At 53.7% G+C, this 15,351-nt stretch overlaps 1 protein-coding gene and 1 long non-coding RNA gene across 14 annotated transcripts in view; one reads left to right on the top strand and one right to left on the bottom strand.

The window, feature by feature from the left end:
• SYN3 (synapsin III) overlaps positions 1-15,351 on the top strand; it is a 457,275-nt gene that overhangs the window by 271,230 nt on the left and 170,694 nt on the right.
• LOC103348404 (uncharacterized) overlaps positions 1-15,351 on the bottom strand; it is a 78,570-nt gene that overhangs the window by 27,898 nt on the left and 35,321 nt on the right. The window lies entirely within an intron of this gene.

The raw sequence follows: 15,351 nt of genomic DNA, 5'->3' as shown, positions 1-15,351 counted from the left end.
AGTAACTTAGTCTAGTCTGAGTTGCTCCCCACATCCTTGTCCAGAATTTCCTTGGGAAGACCACAGCCTCAAAACCCAGCCTCCAGCTCTTGTCGCTTTAGCAACCTGGCCGCCCATCTTAACATGAGGTGCCCTTGGAGGACTTTAAGAGCATCCCATGGGCACTGGCTATTCATTCGTTCTTGGCCAAATTCTTGGGCTTTGGTTCAGCATTCTGTGAGTCTGGGCTCTATACCAAGCCTGAGGGTGGATGCCAGGTCTCAGATGAACAATGCTGCCTTAAGGAGACCACAGATATGGCAAAGTCTGAACTCCTGCAGGTGCTGTACGTGGTAGATGTTGGGTAGCAACCAAGAGCCACCTACAAGGACCCACTCTCCAGGACCCAGACAGGCCAAGGAGAACTCAGACAGCCCAGGATGTGAGAGATAAGACTGCTCCTGCCATAGGCAACAGGAAGATAAGAAGTCTTTGTTAGGGCCTCCTCTGTGGGCACAATGCAGTATTCATGCTACTCCCCTCGGGACTGGGGAAGCATTTGAGGCCCTAGTAAGGTCTGTGCGTCATCAAAGCTGTATAATACGGCTACCTTCTTTCCGCCCCACCCCTGACATATCCTGGTCAGGCAAGATAGAGTTCTGTTGATGCTGCTGCTGTGGCCACCATCAGCAAGCCTCCTTCGGTGGCCTCTGATTTAGATTTTCAAATCGGGGGGCCACATCCTCCCGTTGCCCCCATCTCCCACCCTCAGCCACTGTGTCCAAGGATGGGCCAGGTTCCAGGTACTTTGGGGCAAGATTCTACTGAAAGACTTTGTGGTGTGAGGATGACGATGTGGCCTTTGAAATTCAATCACCAGCTGTGAAGGCTTGACAATTTCCTCAACCTCTCTGAATCTCAAATGTTTATTTTATTTGGATTTTGTCCAGTGTATTATGGAAGACTTGTGGAAGTAGCTTTACACAGCTGATGTCAGGATCAAAGGAAACACAGTAAGGAAAGTCCCTAGGACTTTGCTTGGTACTCAGTGGATGCTCCATAAACACAGTTTCCAGCATTAGGTTCTAAGCAAGTTTCGTAAATGGACATGGAATCCACCTTCGGGAAATTGTGATCCTTAGCAGGCAGACTACCCTGGGTGAGACAGGCTCTCTGTCAATCAGGAGTAAGAGCCACCCCCTAGGATACGTGCACCTGCTCATCCCCACTTCACAGATGTGATCAGGAGGTACAAGGAGACTGAATGACTCACCTACAGTGGAGAGCTCGGAGGGGTGGCGCCGGTTCTGGTCACAGAGCCCATGCTCTCACCACTACCCTGTGCTACCGGTCTCATCCTGCTGGGCTAGGTGCGTGTGGGAGTCACCAGGAAGCAGAAAATAGTGGGAAGAGGGTTGGATTTGGAGTCAGGCAGGTTGGAATCTGACTTCACAGTTGTGGTGACATTTTTCTCATTTGCAAAATGGCATCGGTAACACTTCCTGCCTCTGGAATTCTTGGGTTGGTCCTGATAAATCCATTGGTTCAGCAAGTGGCTGTGTGGCAGCCACTGTCCTGGGTGCCAGGAATGAAGAGAAACCGTGGTGAGCTCTCAAGTGGGTCGCTGCCTACTGTCTAATGAAAGAATGGGGTCTCCTAGGAGGAACTTCACAGATTGCCATTTGTCATTAGTGCTAAGCCTAGGAAAGTGCTTGCAGCTCTATAGGACGTAACAAGAACAACACAACACCTAATAGCAATAACATAACATTATAGTAAGCGTTTTCTCCGCGGCAGTCACCCTGGTAAGCCCTCCATGTAGATTGTTCTCAGTAATTCTCCTTACACATTGCAATAGGCATCGTCATTGGTCCCTATCTGTGACATGAGAAAGCTAAGAACCACAGAAGTTGTTGACTACCAAACAGAAAATGTAGTGGTAGAGCTGGTTTGCAAACTCAGTTGGTCTGTTTCCAGGGCATCGCATCCTGAACATCACCTGCTGTGGTCTCTACTACATCTTAGCACTGCCTCTCGTTACATCATGGCAATGTACTTAGAAACATCTGGAATCCTTGGAAAGAGCTGTATCATTAACTGATTAACTGAGGGATTCTGTCTGCAACTCTCCATCCCTGCTCTTGGTCCTGCACCTGCTAGGGGCATAAGGACAGACGCCCAGCTGCAGGCTGGGAGCAGAGCACCATGGTACTGGCTGGCAAGGACCCAGCCTCCCAGCCTTGGCAGCTACCTCACCACTGGCCTTTACATCAGTGCTGGCCAAGCCAAGCGCCTGGGTTGAGTTCTGAGTCTAAAAGCTCTGGTCAGAGCTTTTATGAAGCCGTATCTTTCTGAGAACTTCCTGGAGCATTACCTCACTGGTCCTCTGTCAACTTCCCCAGAAACCATGCCTGCCAGCCTCATCTGAGATTCATAGTGTGCAGCTGGAGGCACCAGAAAGACAAAGTGACTTTTTCTAGGTCACCCAGTAAAGGTGGGTACCGAAATGCCCCCCAACATTCAGCCTTCCTGAACCCCAGTCCCAAGACATCATCTAAGGCCTTGATGGCCAGAGCCCGCAGGTCACACCGTGAGGAGCAGTGGAGGTCGGTGTGGAAGCCTGCAATTGGACTCAGAAGACCCAATCCTCTTCAGAGCACTGCATCTTTCTGTTGCTGAAAGGATGTGTGTTGACCACCTACTATGTGCCAGGAGCTGGGCTAGCGTGAGGGACACCATGGTGGATGAGACACCCGGGTCTCAGTCATTATGGATCTCATGGGCCAGGAGGGGAGACAGCCAGGTGGCAGGTCATTATAGCTGCAGGTGAGCCCTGTAGAAACACGGGGAGCTCTGGAAGCATCTATCAGGTGGACTGCCTTATCCAGGGGTCAGAAAAGGCCATCCTGGAAAGCGATGGTGACACGTGAAAGGTGGAGTTTCCCGGGGGACATAGGGACAGGTGCTCCAGAGGTGGTATCCCAGAAACCAGAACACATCAGAAGGTGACAGCAAGAGCAGCGAGTCGAGGCTGGTGAGGTCATGGCAAGATGAGGGAGGCCGTGGAGTCTGTATTGGTTTTCTATGCTATGTAACAAATCACTGCGAAGTTAGCAATGGAAGACAACACTGCTTTATGGCAGCACAGTTGCTGAGGGTAAGGAGCCTCCAGACCCTGAACCCACCAGCAGGTCTACGCCAATGCAGCATCGCTATCTGAACGTGACATGACAACCATCATCGATCGGCACGCAGATCAGAATGCTTCTGCCGACTCCATGCTCACCCTCTCCCACCAAGAGACGTATAGAAATCAGATCAGGACCACGGCGCCAATCTATGGGTTCCTGGTGACGCAATCAGCTGAAATGGGAAAAGCCTGCACTCTGCTTGTCCCACCCAGTCAGAGTCATTCTCTCTGAAGGCAGAAACACACTAGAAGCCTCCACATACTCGGGTGCTGCTCAGTGCTGAGGATCAGTCAGAGCAAGTGCTTCATGGCACCAGACTACGCCAGCCTGCTGCAGCCCCCTTGGGAGGCTCAGCTGGGGCAGTGGAGTAGAAACTATCCAGGATGGGCACTCGGCAAACAGCAGCCACTAGGCCGATGATCAGTCTTTGTCTGAGTGTCCTTGTCGAAGGGCATCAGACCACGTGACTTCTATGGTGGTGTGATTACAGCGACAGTTATTCCCGATCCAGGGATGTAGTGTGGAGCCCGGGTGCATCCTTGTCATGAACAAAGCCAGGACCCTCCTTGTCCACATCATGATCATCAGGAGGAGTGGCATGGAAAGCCTACATGGAGGGCACAGGAGGAGGCACTGCTGATGCTCTCTGTAACCCTGTGCAGTCGCTTATGTCACTTTTGTTTTGTAGCTGACAACAGGGGAAACTGAGATTCAACCTGCCCAAGGTCACTCAGCAAGTACATGGAAGAGAAGGGATGTCAGTGACACTGAACACTAACTCCCCACCCCTGCCCCTGCAGCACAGTGAAAATGGACCATGCTTCACCAGCATGCTGAGCAAGGGCGAGCTGTAATTCAACCTCTTCTCTCCCACTCGAGAAAGAGTAGATTGGATTGCAAGTCAGTGAGAGTGACATCATTACAGGGATAACCTTGAACCCACTCTAATTTATTAAAAGAGGAAGTATTTGCACAAACATCAGCACTCTTACTAATAACACAGTGACTGTTGGCTTGAACCCAAACATGGAGCAGTAGCATTTCAGTCCCCATTAGGGTAATCCCCAGTTGTACTGCAGAGTCCCCTAAGTCTGCCTCATATCTGCCTAGGGAACAGGGGATCAGCTATTAGCTTTAAGGGTGACAGTCACCCTCTTCCTCTCCTACTGCCTCTACTCCCCACTTGTCCATGTCCATCATCCACCTGACTGCTTGGAGTCAACTCCCCACCCAATGGGGACCACAAATCAGCTCCTTCACATCCTCACTCACTCAACTAATATTCAGGTGGATCTGCCTTGCACCAGGCACTGATCTCGGGCCTGGGGAGAGAATAGTGAAGAAGACCGAGAGGTCCCTACTCTTGCTTAGCTGATGTTCTAATCAGGGCTGGAAGAAGCAGACGAAGAAGGAAGCTTTAGATGCAGATAAGAACTCTAAAGCAAGTAAGAGTGCTGATAGGATGGGGCAGCCACACCCACATCTCGACCCTCCTCTGCGTCCACTGGCACCTTCTGACACCCAGTTGTCAGGCACAGACATCATCCCACTATCCCTCGTCTTCCCTTTCGGAGGGCTTTTTCTGGTGCCCCAGGAGTGGGCTGTGCCCACACACCCAGACTGGCCATCCCCCAGGGCAACCTTCAGCCTAGGAAGAGCCAGTAGATGCAGAGTCCAGATCCTCCATCTCCCGGGGCGGGGCAGTGCTGAGGCCTGCTCCCCAGCACCACTGAGCCTCAGTTTCCTCACAGGTGACCAACTCAGTAACATACCCTGTCAACACAGCCATCTCTGTCCCCCTTTCCTGGCCACCTCACTCATGCTTCCTAAAATAGCCTCACAAATAAGCCACCTTGCAAACCAAGTCTCTCTGGCCGTCTTGTTGGAGGGAACCCAAACGGAGAAACACAGTCAAGGTCAGCCTTGCTGAGAAAGCGGTGTTTGAATGATATCCAAATGATGTGAAGTAATGGAGCTGCACAGGCCTGGAGCGGGGGAGGGGGCCCAAGGCAGGAAAGGAGCTGTGTGGGCAGGGTCGAGAGCGCGCTGGTGTGGCCAGAGCACAGGAAGCAAATGAGAGGAACGCGGTGTTAGGAAAAGCTAGAGGGAGAGGCAACTAAAGTGCATGCCCAGTTTAACAGCAGCCAAGAGGGCTCTGAGCAGGGGTGGAGCCTCCTCTGGTTTGCATCCTCAGAAGGTCCTCCTGGGGCTTTGTTGAGAATGGATTGTGGGATGGGAAGAGTGGAAGCTGGGAACTACCTGAGAGGCTGTGTGGCTGGGACAGAGCCTCAATGCCACCCATAAACCACACCACTGGGTTGGCTTCCCTGCCACCTTCTCTTTGGGAATGTGTTCTGAACAGAGACCCGGCAAGTCCAGGTACCATCCTGTCCGTTTCAGTCCTCTGTTTCTCTAACCATGCCCCACCCCAAGCACCACACTGTCCCCCCCGCCCCTGCAAACAAGAGTTGCCCTATCTGCAAATGAAGACTGATGCAGGTGCATCTGGGGGAAGGGGTACAGTACAAAATACGAGCTGTACTGCCAACAGCCAGACCAGAACTCAGTGGCAGCTACCTGTCCTGTGCCACACTCTGCTATTATAGCTGTCCATGTGGCCATGTGACACCAAATGCCACATCAACATGGATCCACTACTCAGACCCCTTCTGAAACCCCGGAAGAATCTACACCAAGTTATTGGTGAGAAATCTAGACTTTGTGGCTATTTCATAGGAAACATGAGGTCATGGGCTCCCATGGCATACAACAGGCCTGTGTTCTCCAAAAGCCTCCCCAAGGATAAGAGAACGGCTAAGTAGAGGTGTGTGTTGGGAAGGAGCCGGAGCAGCCAGGACCTGCTTTCATATCTGGGGCTGACCGTGATGACCACGGTGAGATTAGGCCAGGCTCAGACTAACTTTAGTCTCAATGAGGAGTTTCCTGTGGCTCTGAGTTCCTCAACACAACACAGTGTTACTAATTTCTGGAAGTCACAGGTCTACAATGGGCCGGCAGAGCTGGTTCTCTGTGGAGGCTCCAGGGGAAGACTCTGTTTCCTTGTCTCTTCCAACTCCCGGGGCCACCTACAGTCCTTGGCTCCTGGCCCCTCCGGGACCCCGGCTCCAGTCAACACATCTCCTCTGACCTTGGCCCTTCTGCCGCACGTGAGGACCTCTGTGATCCACTGGGCCCACTGGTCTACCCAAGACGCTCTCCCTGTCTCAAGTCTTTTAAGTTAACCACAGCTGCAGAGTCCACCTTGCCGTGCACAGGTTCTGGGAACTGGAACACAGACTTCTTGGTGGGGGTAGAGGGGGAGCATTGCTCTGTCTGCCACACTGTTTTTTATTTTTAAATTTATTTACTTGAAAGGCAGAGAGAGAGAGAGGGCAATCAATCTTCCATCTGTTGGTTCACTCCCCAGATGGCCAGTCAGGTCTAAACCAGGCTGAAGCCATCGGGAATTCCACCCAGATCTCCCACCTGGGTGGCAGGGCAAGGAGCAGCATAACCCGCTGCACCACGACACCAGCCCCTGTAAATGGGTCTTTGATGTGGAGGTTAGAGCTTAAATTTTGTGTTGAGCTTCATAAGAAATAGATTCTGGGGGCTGGCACTGTGGAGTAGCAGGTTAAGTGGCCATCTCCAGTGCCAGCATCCCCTGTGGGCACCAGTTCGAGTCCCAGCTTCTCCACTTCTGATCCAGCTCCCTGTTAATGGCCTGGGAAAGCACTGGAGGATGACTCAAGTGCTTGGACCCCTGCACCCACATGAGAGACCTGGAAGAAGCTCCTGGCTCCTGGCTCCAGCTGTTGTGGACATTTGGGGAGTGAACCAGTGGATGGAAGATCTGTCTCTCCTCCCTCTCTGTGTACTTATTTCAAAGAAATAAATAAATCTTTAAAAAAATAATTCTGTCTTATGGCCCCAGTGGACTCCCTGCACTGAGCCAGACAGCCAGGTGACAGGCCAGAGAGCATGCAGCGGGTCCCCTCCCAGGAAACCAGGACACGTTCTGCTCCTTCTGCTCAAAAGCAGAGACAACCCTGACAGGACAGGAAGGAAGCCCTGGGTCTGGGTGCTGAGGCCCACACCTAACAGATGCTGGAAACCTGGGGCCCACCCCTGACCTCAGGGCCTGCCCTCTCCCGAGGATCAGGCCCGTGCCTGGGTCAGGGGCTCTGGCCACGCCCTTCCTCCCTTCTTTTGTAGTGTGTCTAACCACCTATCCACATCTGCTTCTTTTTTTCGTCTCCTCCATTGATTGGACTTTTGGGGGGCAATGTGACTGTCACTTATTGGGCATTTAATGCATTAAAAAAATTAAACCTTCATTGAGCTCTACTTGTCCCTCTACTAAAAGTGTCATATAGGCTATCACATTAAATCCTTTCATAAATCTTATTAAAGAGCCTCACCGTATCTCCTCAGAGAGGAAGGAGGAGGAGGGGCCAGCGGGAGAGGAGGGGGAGGGGGAAAGACTCTAAAGCACAAAGAGGCTAAGTGACTCGCCTGAGGTCCTCCAGCTAGGACAAGAGTCCAGCAGAGCCCATGCTGGACTCTGAGGGCTGACCATGATGACCAAGGTGAGAGTAACCGAGGCTCAGACTAAATGCAGTCTCAGTGATGAGACTCTGGGCTTCTGACCCCAGCTCTGCGCTGTTAAACAACTGCCCTGTGCCGGAAGGGGTCAACGGGTAGGTGGTCTGGGAATGGACTCGCAAGCAGGCGAGCATGGCTGGATAGTGTGGGATTCGGAGCTGGAAGACCAGTGATCTTTTCTTGTGCCGCCCCTCCTGGCTGGGCGACATGGGCAGGCTGGGTCCCCTCTCTGGGCCTCTGTTTCAACAGATACAACCCGAGGGGCCTACCCAGAGTGGAGCAGGTTTGCTCTGACGCTTGCCTTCTGTGTTTCCCAGGCTGCGAGCCTGTCTGGGCCACCCCACCTTGCTTTGACCTTGAACTACGTGCACAAGATGTGGCATCTGCTGTCACATGGCCACGTCTGGTCAACAGCAGCACCAGGACCAGGTTCCCAGGGCCCCTTCACGTGGCGCAGCCTGCAGCTCCCCCATCCCCGGGGCCTCCGGCCGGGATCCAGGCAGCAGCCAGCAGCCACAAGCATGTGCTGTTTCTGTGGTTTCTACGTAGAACAGTTTCCTGTTTCACCCTGCCAGTTCCTTAAAAGCATTAGGTTGAGGTTTTGCCGAGTGACTCCGCTCTATTTCCATAAAGGGGTGGGGGGCTGCTCCTGGGAGCCAAGCCCAGAGCAGCAATTCCACAGGAATTAAGGGTATAGAGCGCTGGAAGTCCATCTCCTGGAGCAGCACAGCACAGTCTGGCCGGGGATGACTGTCAGCGTAGGGAGAGTGAGTGCCTCCACCAGCCAGTGCTCAGCCCCTCCTGGCTCAGGAGGCTGCCTCACCGCCCTCCTCTGGGCCTCAGTTGCCCCATCTGTTACACGAGGCGGTTCGATCCTCCCTGCAGGCTCCCGGTGGTCCGCAGGTCTCTGCCCCTCGTCTGCTGAAGCAGTGACAGCTGCTTCCTGAGCTGTTCCCAGCACTTTGTAGACCCCAGGCCTCTGGCTTCCCCCGACTGCACTCTAACATGGCAGCCGGGCCCCTCCCATTTCACAGAAACAGGAGAGGTGCCACATCTGCTCCCAGGCACGGCACCTGTCAGTGCCCAGCTCAGGACTGAACCCTGGCCACCTGGCTCCAGGGATGCACGCTGCAGACTCCCACAGAGCAAGACCTTTCTGGGTGCAGGTGGCCTGATGCCGAGCAGAGTGCAGTGGATGCTGGGCCCATGGTCTGGGTGACCTTGGAGAAGCCACTCCATTTACTGGAGCCTCGGTTTTGTCACCCATGAAATGGTGCTAACTGGACCCCTGCTGCTGCTTCCCCAGAGCCTGTGGGGGACGCGGAGCTTAGGATTATTTTCAAGCAGTCTCCTATCAGCCGTTTCCATCATCACTGCCCATGAAGCCCCATCCTGCACCCCCTGTCTTAGGGGCCACCAGTAACTGCTGATCTCAGGGAGGGACCCGAGGGTGGAGCGCCCAGTGGAATCCTGACCATCCCCAAGCCCAACTCCCTGGCCTGAAGGTGGGGAGCAGGGGTGGGGACAGTGCCTTTTCAGCAGCCTTGAGTCAGCTGGGGCCGGGGACTCCTCCCACCCCTGTGAGATGGTACCCAGGCATCTGTGCATGGGTGGAGCCCCGTGGGAAATCTGTGTTGGCCGCCAACCCCAGCTTCCAGCCATCTGCCTTCTTGGCATTGCCTGAGTATCTTCGAGGCATCTCCAGTTTAATCCCCCAAACAAGGTTCTTGATTTCCTGCTGCAAACCTGCTCCTCCCCCTGGCCCAGGACCACCAACCCAGGCTGCTCAGCCCCAAAGCTCCCACCCCCCTTCTTCCTTCACAGCCCATATCTAGGCCAGATGTGTGGCTGCTCTGCCTTAGTCTGCAAAACATTTGCCAGTTCTGCCCAGGTCTGTCCACCTCACAACCACCGTCATGAGCCAGCTGGGGGGGGGGGTAGTCACCCCCAGAGCCTCCAACTGGCCTCCCCATGTGCACCTGCCCCCGCCCCATAAAATTGACTGTGACAGAACCAGAGGGATCCACTTGAGAAAGCCTTCCATGGCGCCCAGCTGCACAAAGGTGAAACTCCTCGGTGGTTTCTAGGAGAAACGAGATGGATGTAACCTTCCTGTTAGACCACACTCCCTCTTGCTCATTTCTCCTGCTACACCAGCCTTCTCTCTCTCAAGCAAGCTGAGCTCATTTCTACCTCAGGACCTTTGCACCAGCAGCTCCCCAACCTGGAAGAGCTCTCCTCCGAGATGTGCCTCCAGTTGCCTCCAGCCTGCCCCAACCACCCTGTCTATATGCATTCCCTGGTCCCCGGTCACCTCTGCCAGCATTTACCATCCCCTGCCATTGTCACACCAGCTTGCCAGTCGGCCACCTGCCCCTCCACACACACAGTAGCATACGATGAGGGCTGAGACACGTGCATTTTCACGGCTGTGTCCACAGTGCACCACCACTGGCACAGGGGAAGTGCTCTGAGAATATCTGAATCCACGACCTTAGAGTGTCAGCTGGAATAGGTGAACTCTGACCTTCAGTTTCCCCACTGGGAAAGGAAGAAGGATGATAGAGATTCATGCATCAGAGACTCTCCCAGTTCTGGCTTTTTCTGACTCTCTGGACTCAGAAGTTCCCCTCTGGTCAGTGTGTGTGTGGATGGATGGATGGATGGATGCACAAACAGGTGGGTAGATGACTTATGGGGGCTTTATCGAAGCTGCCCAGGACAGAGAAGGAGGGAGCAGGGAAAGGAGGCAGATAACTCCGATGAGACTGTGCGTCCCATCCCCAGGGAGAGAGTGGCAAAGATCACCTCCTTCCTCTCCCCCAGTCCGCAGAGCCCCTTTCCCCTGGGCTGCACCAGGGGAGGTGGCAGCAGCCGCCTGCTGGCCAAGATCTCCACCCAGGAGATAAAAGGAGCGGAGGAATGTGCTGGCAGACTGGCCTCCCTGTCTTCTCAGGGCTGGAAATGGCTTTCCTGCTCGCGCAGGTTCAAAGAGCACTTCATTTCACAGCAAAAGTACAGCTAATGAGAAACAGATTCCCTGGCTCGCGACACTGCTCCGAGAGCCCAGGAGGCCAAGGAAAGCCCTCAAGAACCCGGATGTGAACGTCTGTGCCGAGGGGCCCTTGCATTCCCCTCTCTCTAGGCCACAGAGCTGTCTCCACGGTGGGGGCTGAGGGGCTGCTGGAAGGTGGGGGCAGGGACCAGGGTGGAGTCCCCCGCAGTGGTAGAGGGAGGCCTTGAGGAGTCAGACCTCTAAGCTCTGGGCCCTGCAGTCTGCTGCAATCTTCTTGGGCCTGGGAGCCAAAACGGCAACACTAATAAGAACAGCAGCTTCCTTCTCTTGGGGCTGCCGAGGTGGTCCCTGCGGGGTGGCATGGTGGGAAGACCACTGGCTGTGAGGCCACAAGACGTGACCCTCCATTACCTCAGCTGGCCACAGTGGCAGTAGGGAGCCCCCACACGAAGTCCATGGTACCGTGGAAGCAACACCAGCCTGAGGTCCAGGAGACCTCGGTTTAGCCTTGGTTCAGCTGCGGGGTGACCCCTGGCCCAGATGGCTGGCGCGATGAGCCTTGGGTAGCAAAAACAGCCTACAGTCCAGCCGCAGGGAGTGCTTGGGCCAGTCACTTAGCATCTCTGAGCACAAGTTTCCTCACTGGTGACCAGCACCCACAATATTAACCTCACAGGCACACGGCAAGGATCAAACAAGAGACAGCAGGGAGGAGGTGCGTGGGGACAGGGATGGAGTTGGGTTTGCCCAGAGGCCCCAGAAGGGACACGGCAGTCTATGATCAAACCAGAAGGCAAACCCGAGCCGAGCCATACTATAAGGGCAACCAGCATCAGTAAGCAGAACGAGTGTGGTGTCCGTGCTGGGTGCTGAGCACCTCAGTCTATGCTCCAAACACATCTGGAGCAGGTGCTTCTGTTTCCCTTAAGCAGCCAAAAGCAGGACTGAAACTGAGAAGCCAGATCCTAGAAGATGCGCTAAGTCACCAGACACCCCCAGGCTTCTCTCAGCAGCCTCCTTCCCTCTGCTCTGGGGGTCTGCTTGCCTGCTGCAGTCAACATTCCAGTGGGCTCAGAGTGACCAAGCTGGGTGGCCACCTGTCCCCCTATGCCCCTGCTCCTCCACATTGTCAGAGGAAGTGGCTCCCTCATTCGGCCAACATTTCTTGAACACTTACTACATGCATTGGGCACAGAACAGCAAAAATTAATCCCCGTCCTCATGGCGTTTATACCAGCATTCTTCAAAAAGTGCACCAAGAAATGGAATTCAGAGCTGAGTTTACTTTGATGACAAAACTTTCGAAGTCCATTCATATGAGGGGCCTTCAGAAAGTTCACAGAAAATGCATACTATCAAAAAAAAAAAAACTATGCATGGATTTCAAATGTGCTTTGTGCCAAAATAAACTGAGCTTTGAATTTCATTTTGCACAAACTTTTAAAGTACTCTCACATTCTAGGAGGGTGATGGAGGAGAAAATAAACAAATGAACAAATCAAATATTAGACATCAAGTCACCGTTTCACTGGGACTAGTTTATCAACAGTTAGAAAGACACGTATCTGTGGGCCCTAAAGGAATTTGGTTCTTGCATTATTCTGATTTTTAACACAAACTGTGCACCAGGTACTATGCGAGGGCCCGAGATTCAAAAGATGAATAACACACATTCCTTGCCTGTGGTGAAGGTCTGTTCTAGACGGCAGAAGCAGACACGTTAAATAATTTTAATGTACGAGGCAAAGAACTGTTTTAGAGGAATTTCTATTCCCCCACCCCATCCCCCTACCATTACTTCAAACAGTGGGTGAGGGAGAAACCAGGAGAAGCCCGAGGAAGGCGGCGCAGAGAGGCCATCCTGGGACCGGTCCTCAGCAGTGGGAACAGGAGTGAGGGTTTCCAGGACAGAGGAGCAGAGATGCGGAAGCGGGAATGTGCACAGTGTGACTGGGCACACCAAGGAGCTCCACCTGTGCAGGTGGAGAACGCGGTGGACAGAGGGGAGGGACAGTGGATGTGTGCTACAGCTCTGGATGCCATTCCAAGTAACGTGGCACCGTGTGAGATCTCCAGGGGCTGGACAATCACACATGCACTTTTACCCGCCTAACTTCCAGTCCATGGATCCTTTCTTTAGCTGTATCTAAACTGGTGTTAGACCTATCTTTTGGGGGTACTTAAAGTTATTTTGTCTTTCAGTTCTAGGATTTTCAGTCACTTTTTGTCAGTTTCTCTTCTCTAGGGAAAATTTCCACAGACAGATGGATTGCTTAAGGGTCTTCTTATGTTGTCTGCTTTTTCTTGTTGTTGCTGTTGCTGTTATTCCACTCCCTTGGTCTTTTTTTTTTTTTTTTAAGATTTATTGATTTATTTGAAACTCAGAGTTACAGAGATAGAAGGAGAGGTAGAGAGGTAGAGAGGTAGAGAGGTAGAGAGGTAGAGAGGTAGAGGTAGAGGTAGAGGTAGAGGTAGAGGTAGAGGTAGAGGTAGAGGTAGAGGTAGAGGTAGAGAGAGTGATCCACTGGGTCACTCCCCAATTAGCAGCAACGGCCAGAGTTGTGCCGATCTGAAGCCAGAAGCCAGGAGCTTCTTCCGGGTCTCCCATGCAGGTGCAGGGACCCAAGGACTTGGGCCATCTTCCACTGCCTTCCCAGGCCACAGCAGAGCTGGATCGGAAGTGGAGCAGCCAGGACTCGAACTGGCGGCCATATAGGATGCCAGAACTGCAGGCGGCAGCTTTACCCGCTACGCCCCACTCCCTTGGTCTTATACTGTGCTTGGCTGCCTCCGGGCCAGATTCCCATCTCAGGCCTCATCTGTGACCACCCCTTGCTCAAAGGAAACAGTCTCGAACCTTTCCCCGGGCAGTGCATCGCAGGCAGAGCAGTGCTCCTTCAACAAGCGTGGTGGGCACAGCAGGGACTATGATGGACTCACTTGGTGGGGCAGAGTCTGATGGGGAGGGCAGGACGGCCAGAAGGGGATCAGAAGGGGATGTGGAAGGATGTGGGGAGACAGAGGGTGGATGCTCCAGCCTGGCCCCGGCCAGACTGGGAGTAGTACATCACCGATCACACCCCACCCCACCCTGCTGCAGCTGGGAAAGACATCGTGGCTGTGTAAACCAACCTTATGAGTCTAATTCCAAGGAATCTGACAGGAAACAACACAAGCGTGTTGCCTCGGATCTCTGTCTGGGCTTGACGTGACTGGATCTGAAATAGCTACAGACAGCCTCACTCTTGAATGTTCCAAAGGCACAGGTACACACGCGCCTTGGTGCACACAGGAGGGCTGGGGCTGCGGCCAGCAGAGGGGTGAGCCACACGGGCCACCACACAGAAACTGAGAACAAAGCTTCTACTTCCAGTCACATCCCCAGAGCAGGGGACGACAGGCTAGTCAGATTCCACAAGTCTGGCTCCAAAGCCAAGGGTCTTCACCTGCAGCCTCACGCTTCAGCAGGACGACCCCTGCAGGTTGGAGGCAGCTCAGAGGAGGCTGAGTTCAAGTGCACAGGGAACCATCCCTGCCAGGGGCTTGCTTGCCTGTCGCTTCTTTGGTCCCAGCCTCCAGCTTGCCCAAGTCTGACGTCACCCTTCACTCCCTACGGCCACCCCTGGAACAAGAGCCATCACAGAGGCTGTGACAGCCAGCCCTGGTCCCAGGCCCTGGGCACAGTGAGCTGAGAACACAGTAGTCCTCCAGCTACACGCATGGCCCACACTGCTCAGGATGGCCTGGCTGCCCCCCATCTCCTGCTGAGGCTGCATTCATCTGGTGCCAGGCATTCAGGCTCCCTGCTGTCATTCACCAGGGACCTCAGGGAGGGCCTCTCTCCTAGCTGATTCTGGGATGAATGAGTTCAGCCTTCAGGCCCCAAGAGTTTACAGTGTCACACACTCGGGGGTCGGATCTAGCAGAGCTCACATTCTGGTCTCCTGTTTGCTGCCTCTGTGGCCTTAAGTAAGTTGTTAAAGCGCAGTTCTTTGGCGTGGAAGTGGAGATAGTTGCCTGGTAGGGTTCCATCAGGGTCAACTGAATCAACAGGGCTGCTTCTTACACCAGTGCCCACCATCTAGTAAGTGGCCAATGAGTAACTGCAGGTGAACGGACGTGTCTACACTCGATGGGTACAGAGTTTCAGTTTTGAGGGGTGAGGAAGTTCCAGAGATGGACATGGCAATGGCTGCACAGTAGCATGGATGTGCCTAATGCCACTGAGCGGTACACTTAATAGTTAAAATGGCACGTTTCACCTTACGTGTGTGTTACCACAAGAATAAAAACAGTAATAGCTGCTACTCTTATTGGTGGGGCCACCTGCAGTACCCGGACCAACTGGGGGAAGAACACCCCCCCACCCCCCACCCCCGGTGAAGAGATTGGATTTGATGTCAGGCTCCAGCAACGTCTCCCACCTAGGGGGGAGTTAAATTCAGAAGTCCTCAAGAGGTCGCACCCACAATCCTGTTGCCTGAGGAGCCCTCTGAATTGCAGGTGGTTAGACACACGTGCACACAGACAGGTGCCCAGTTCCGGAGGGATGGACACACA

The sequence above is a fragment of the Oryctolagus cuniculus genome, chromosome 11 (assembly GCF_051225735.1).
Source record: "Oryctolagus cuniculus isolate XC-2025 breed Fujian yellow rabbit chromosome 11, ASM5122573v1, whole genome shotgun sequence".
Lineage (NCBI taxonomy): Eukaryota > Metazoa > Chordata > Mammalia > Lagomorpha > Leporidae > Oryctolagus > Oryctolagus cuniculus.
This window is presented reverse-complemented; position numbering and strand designations above follow the sequence as displayed.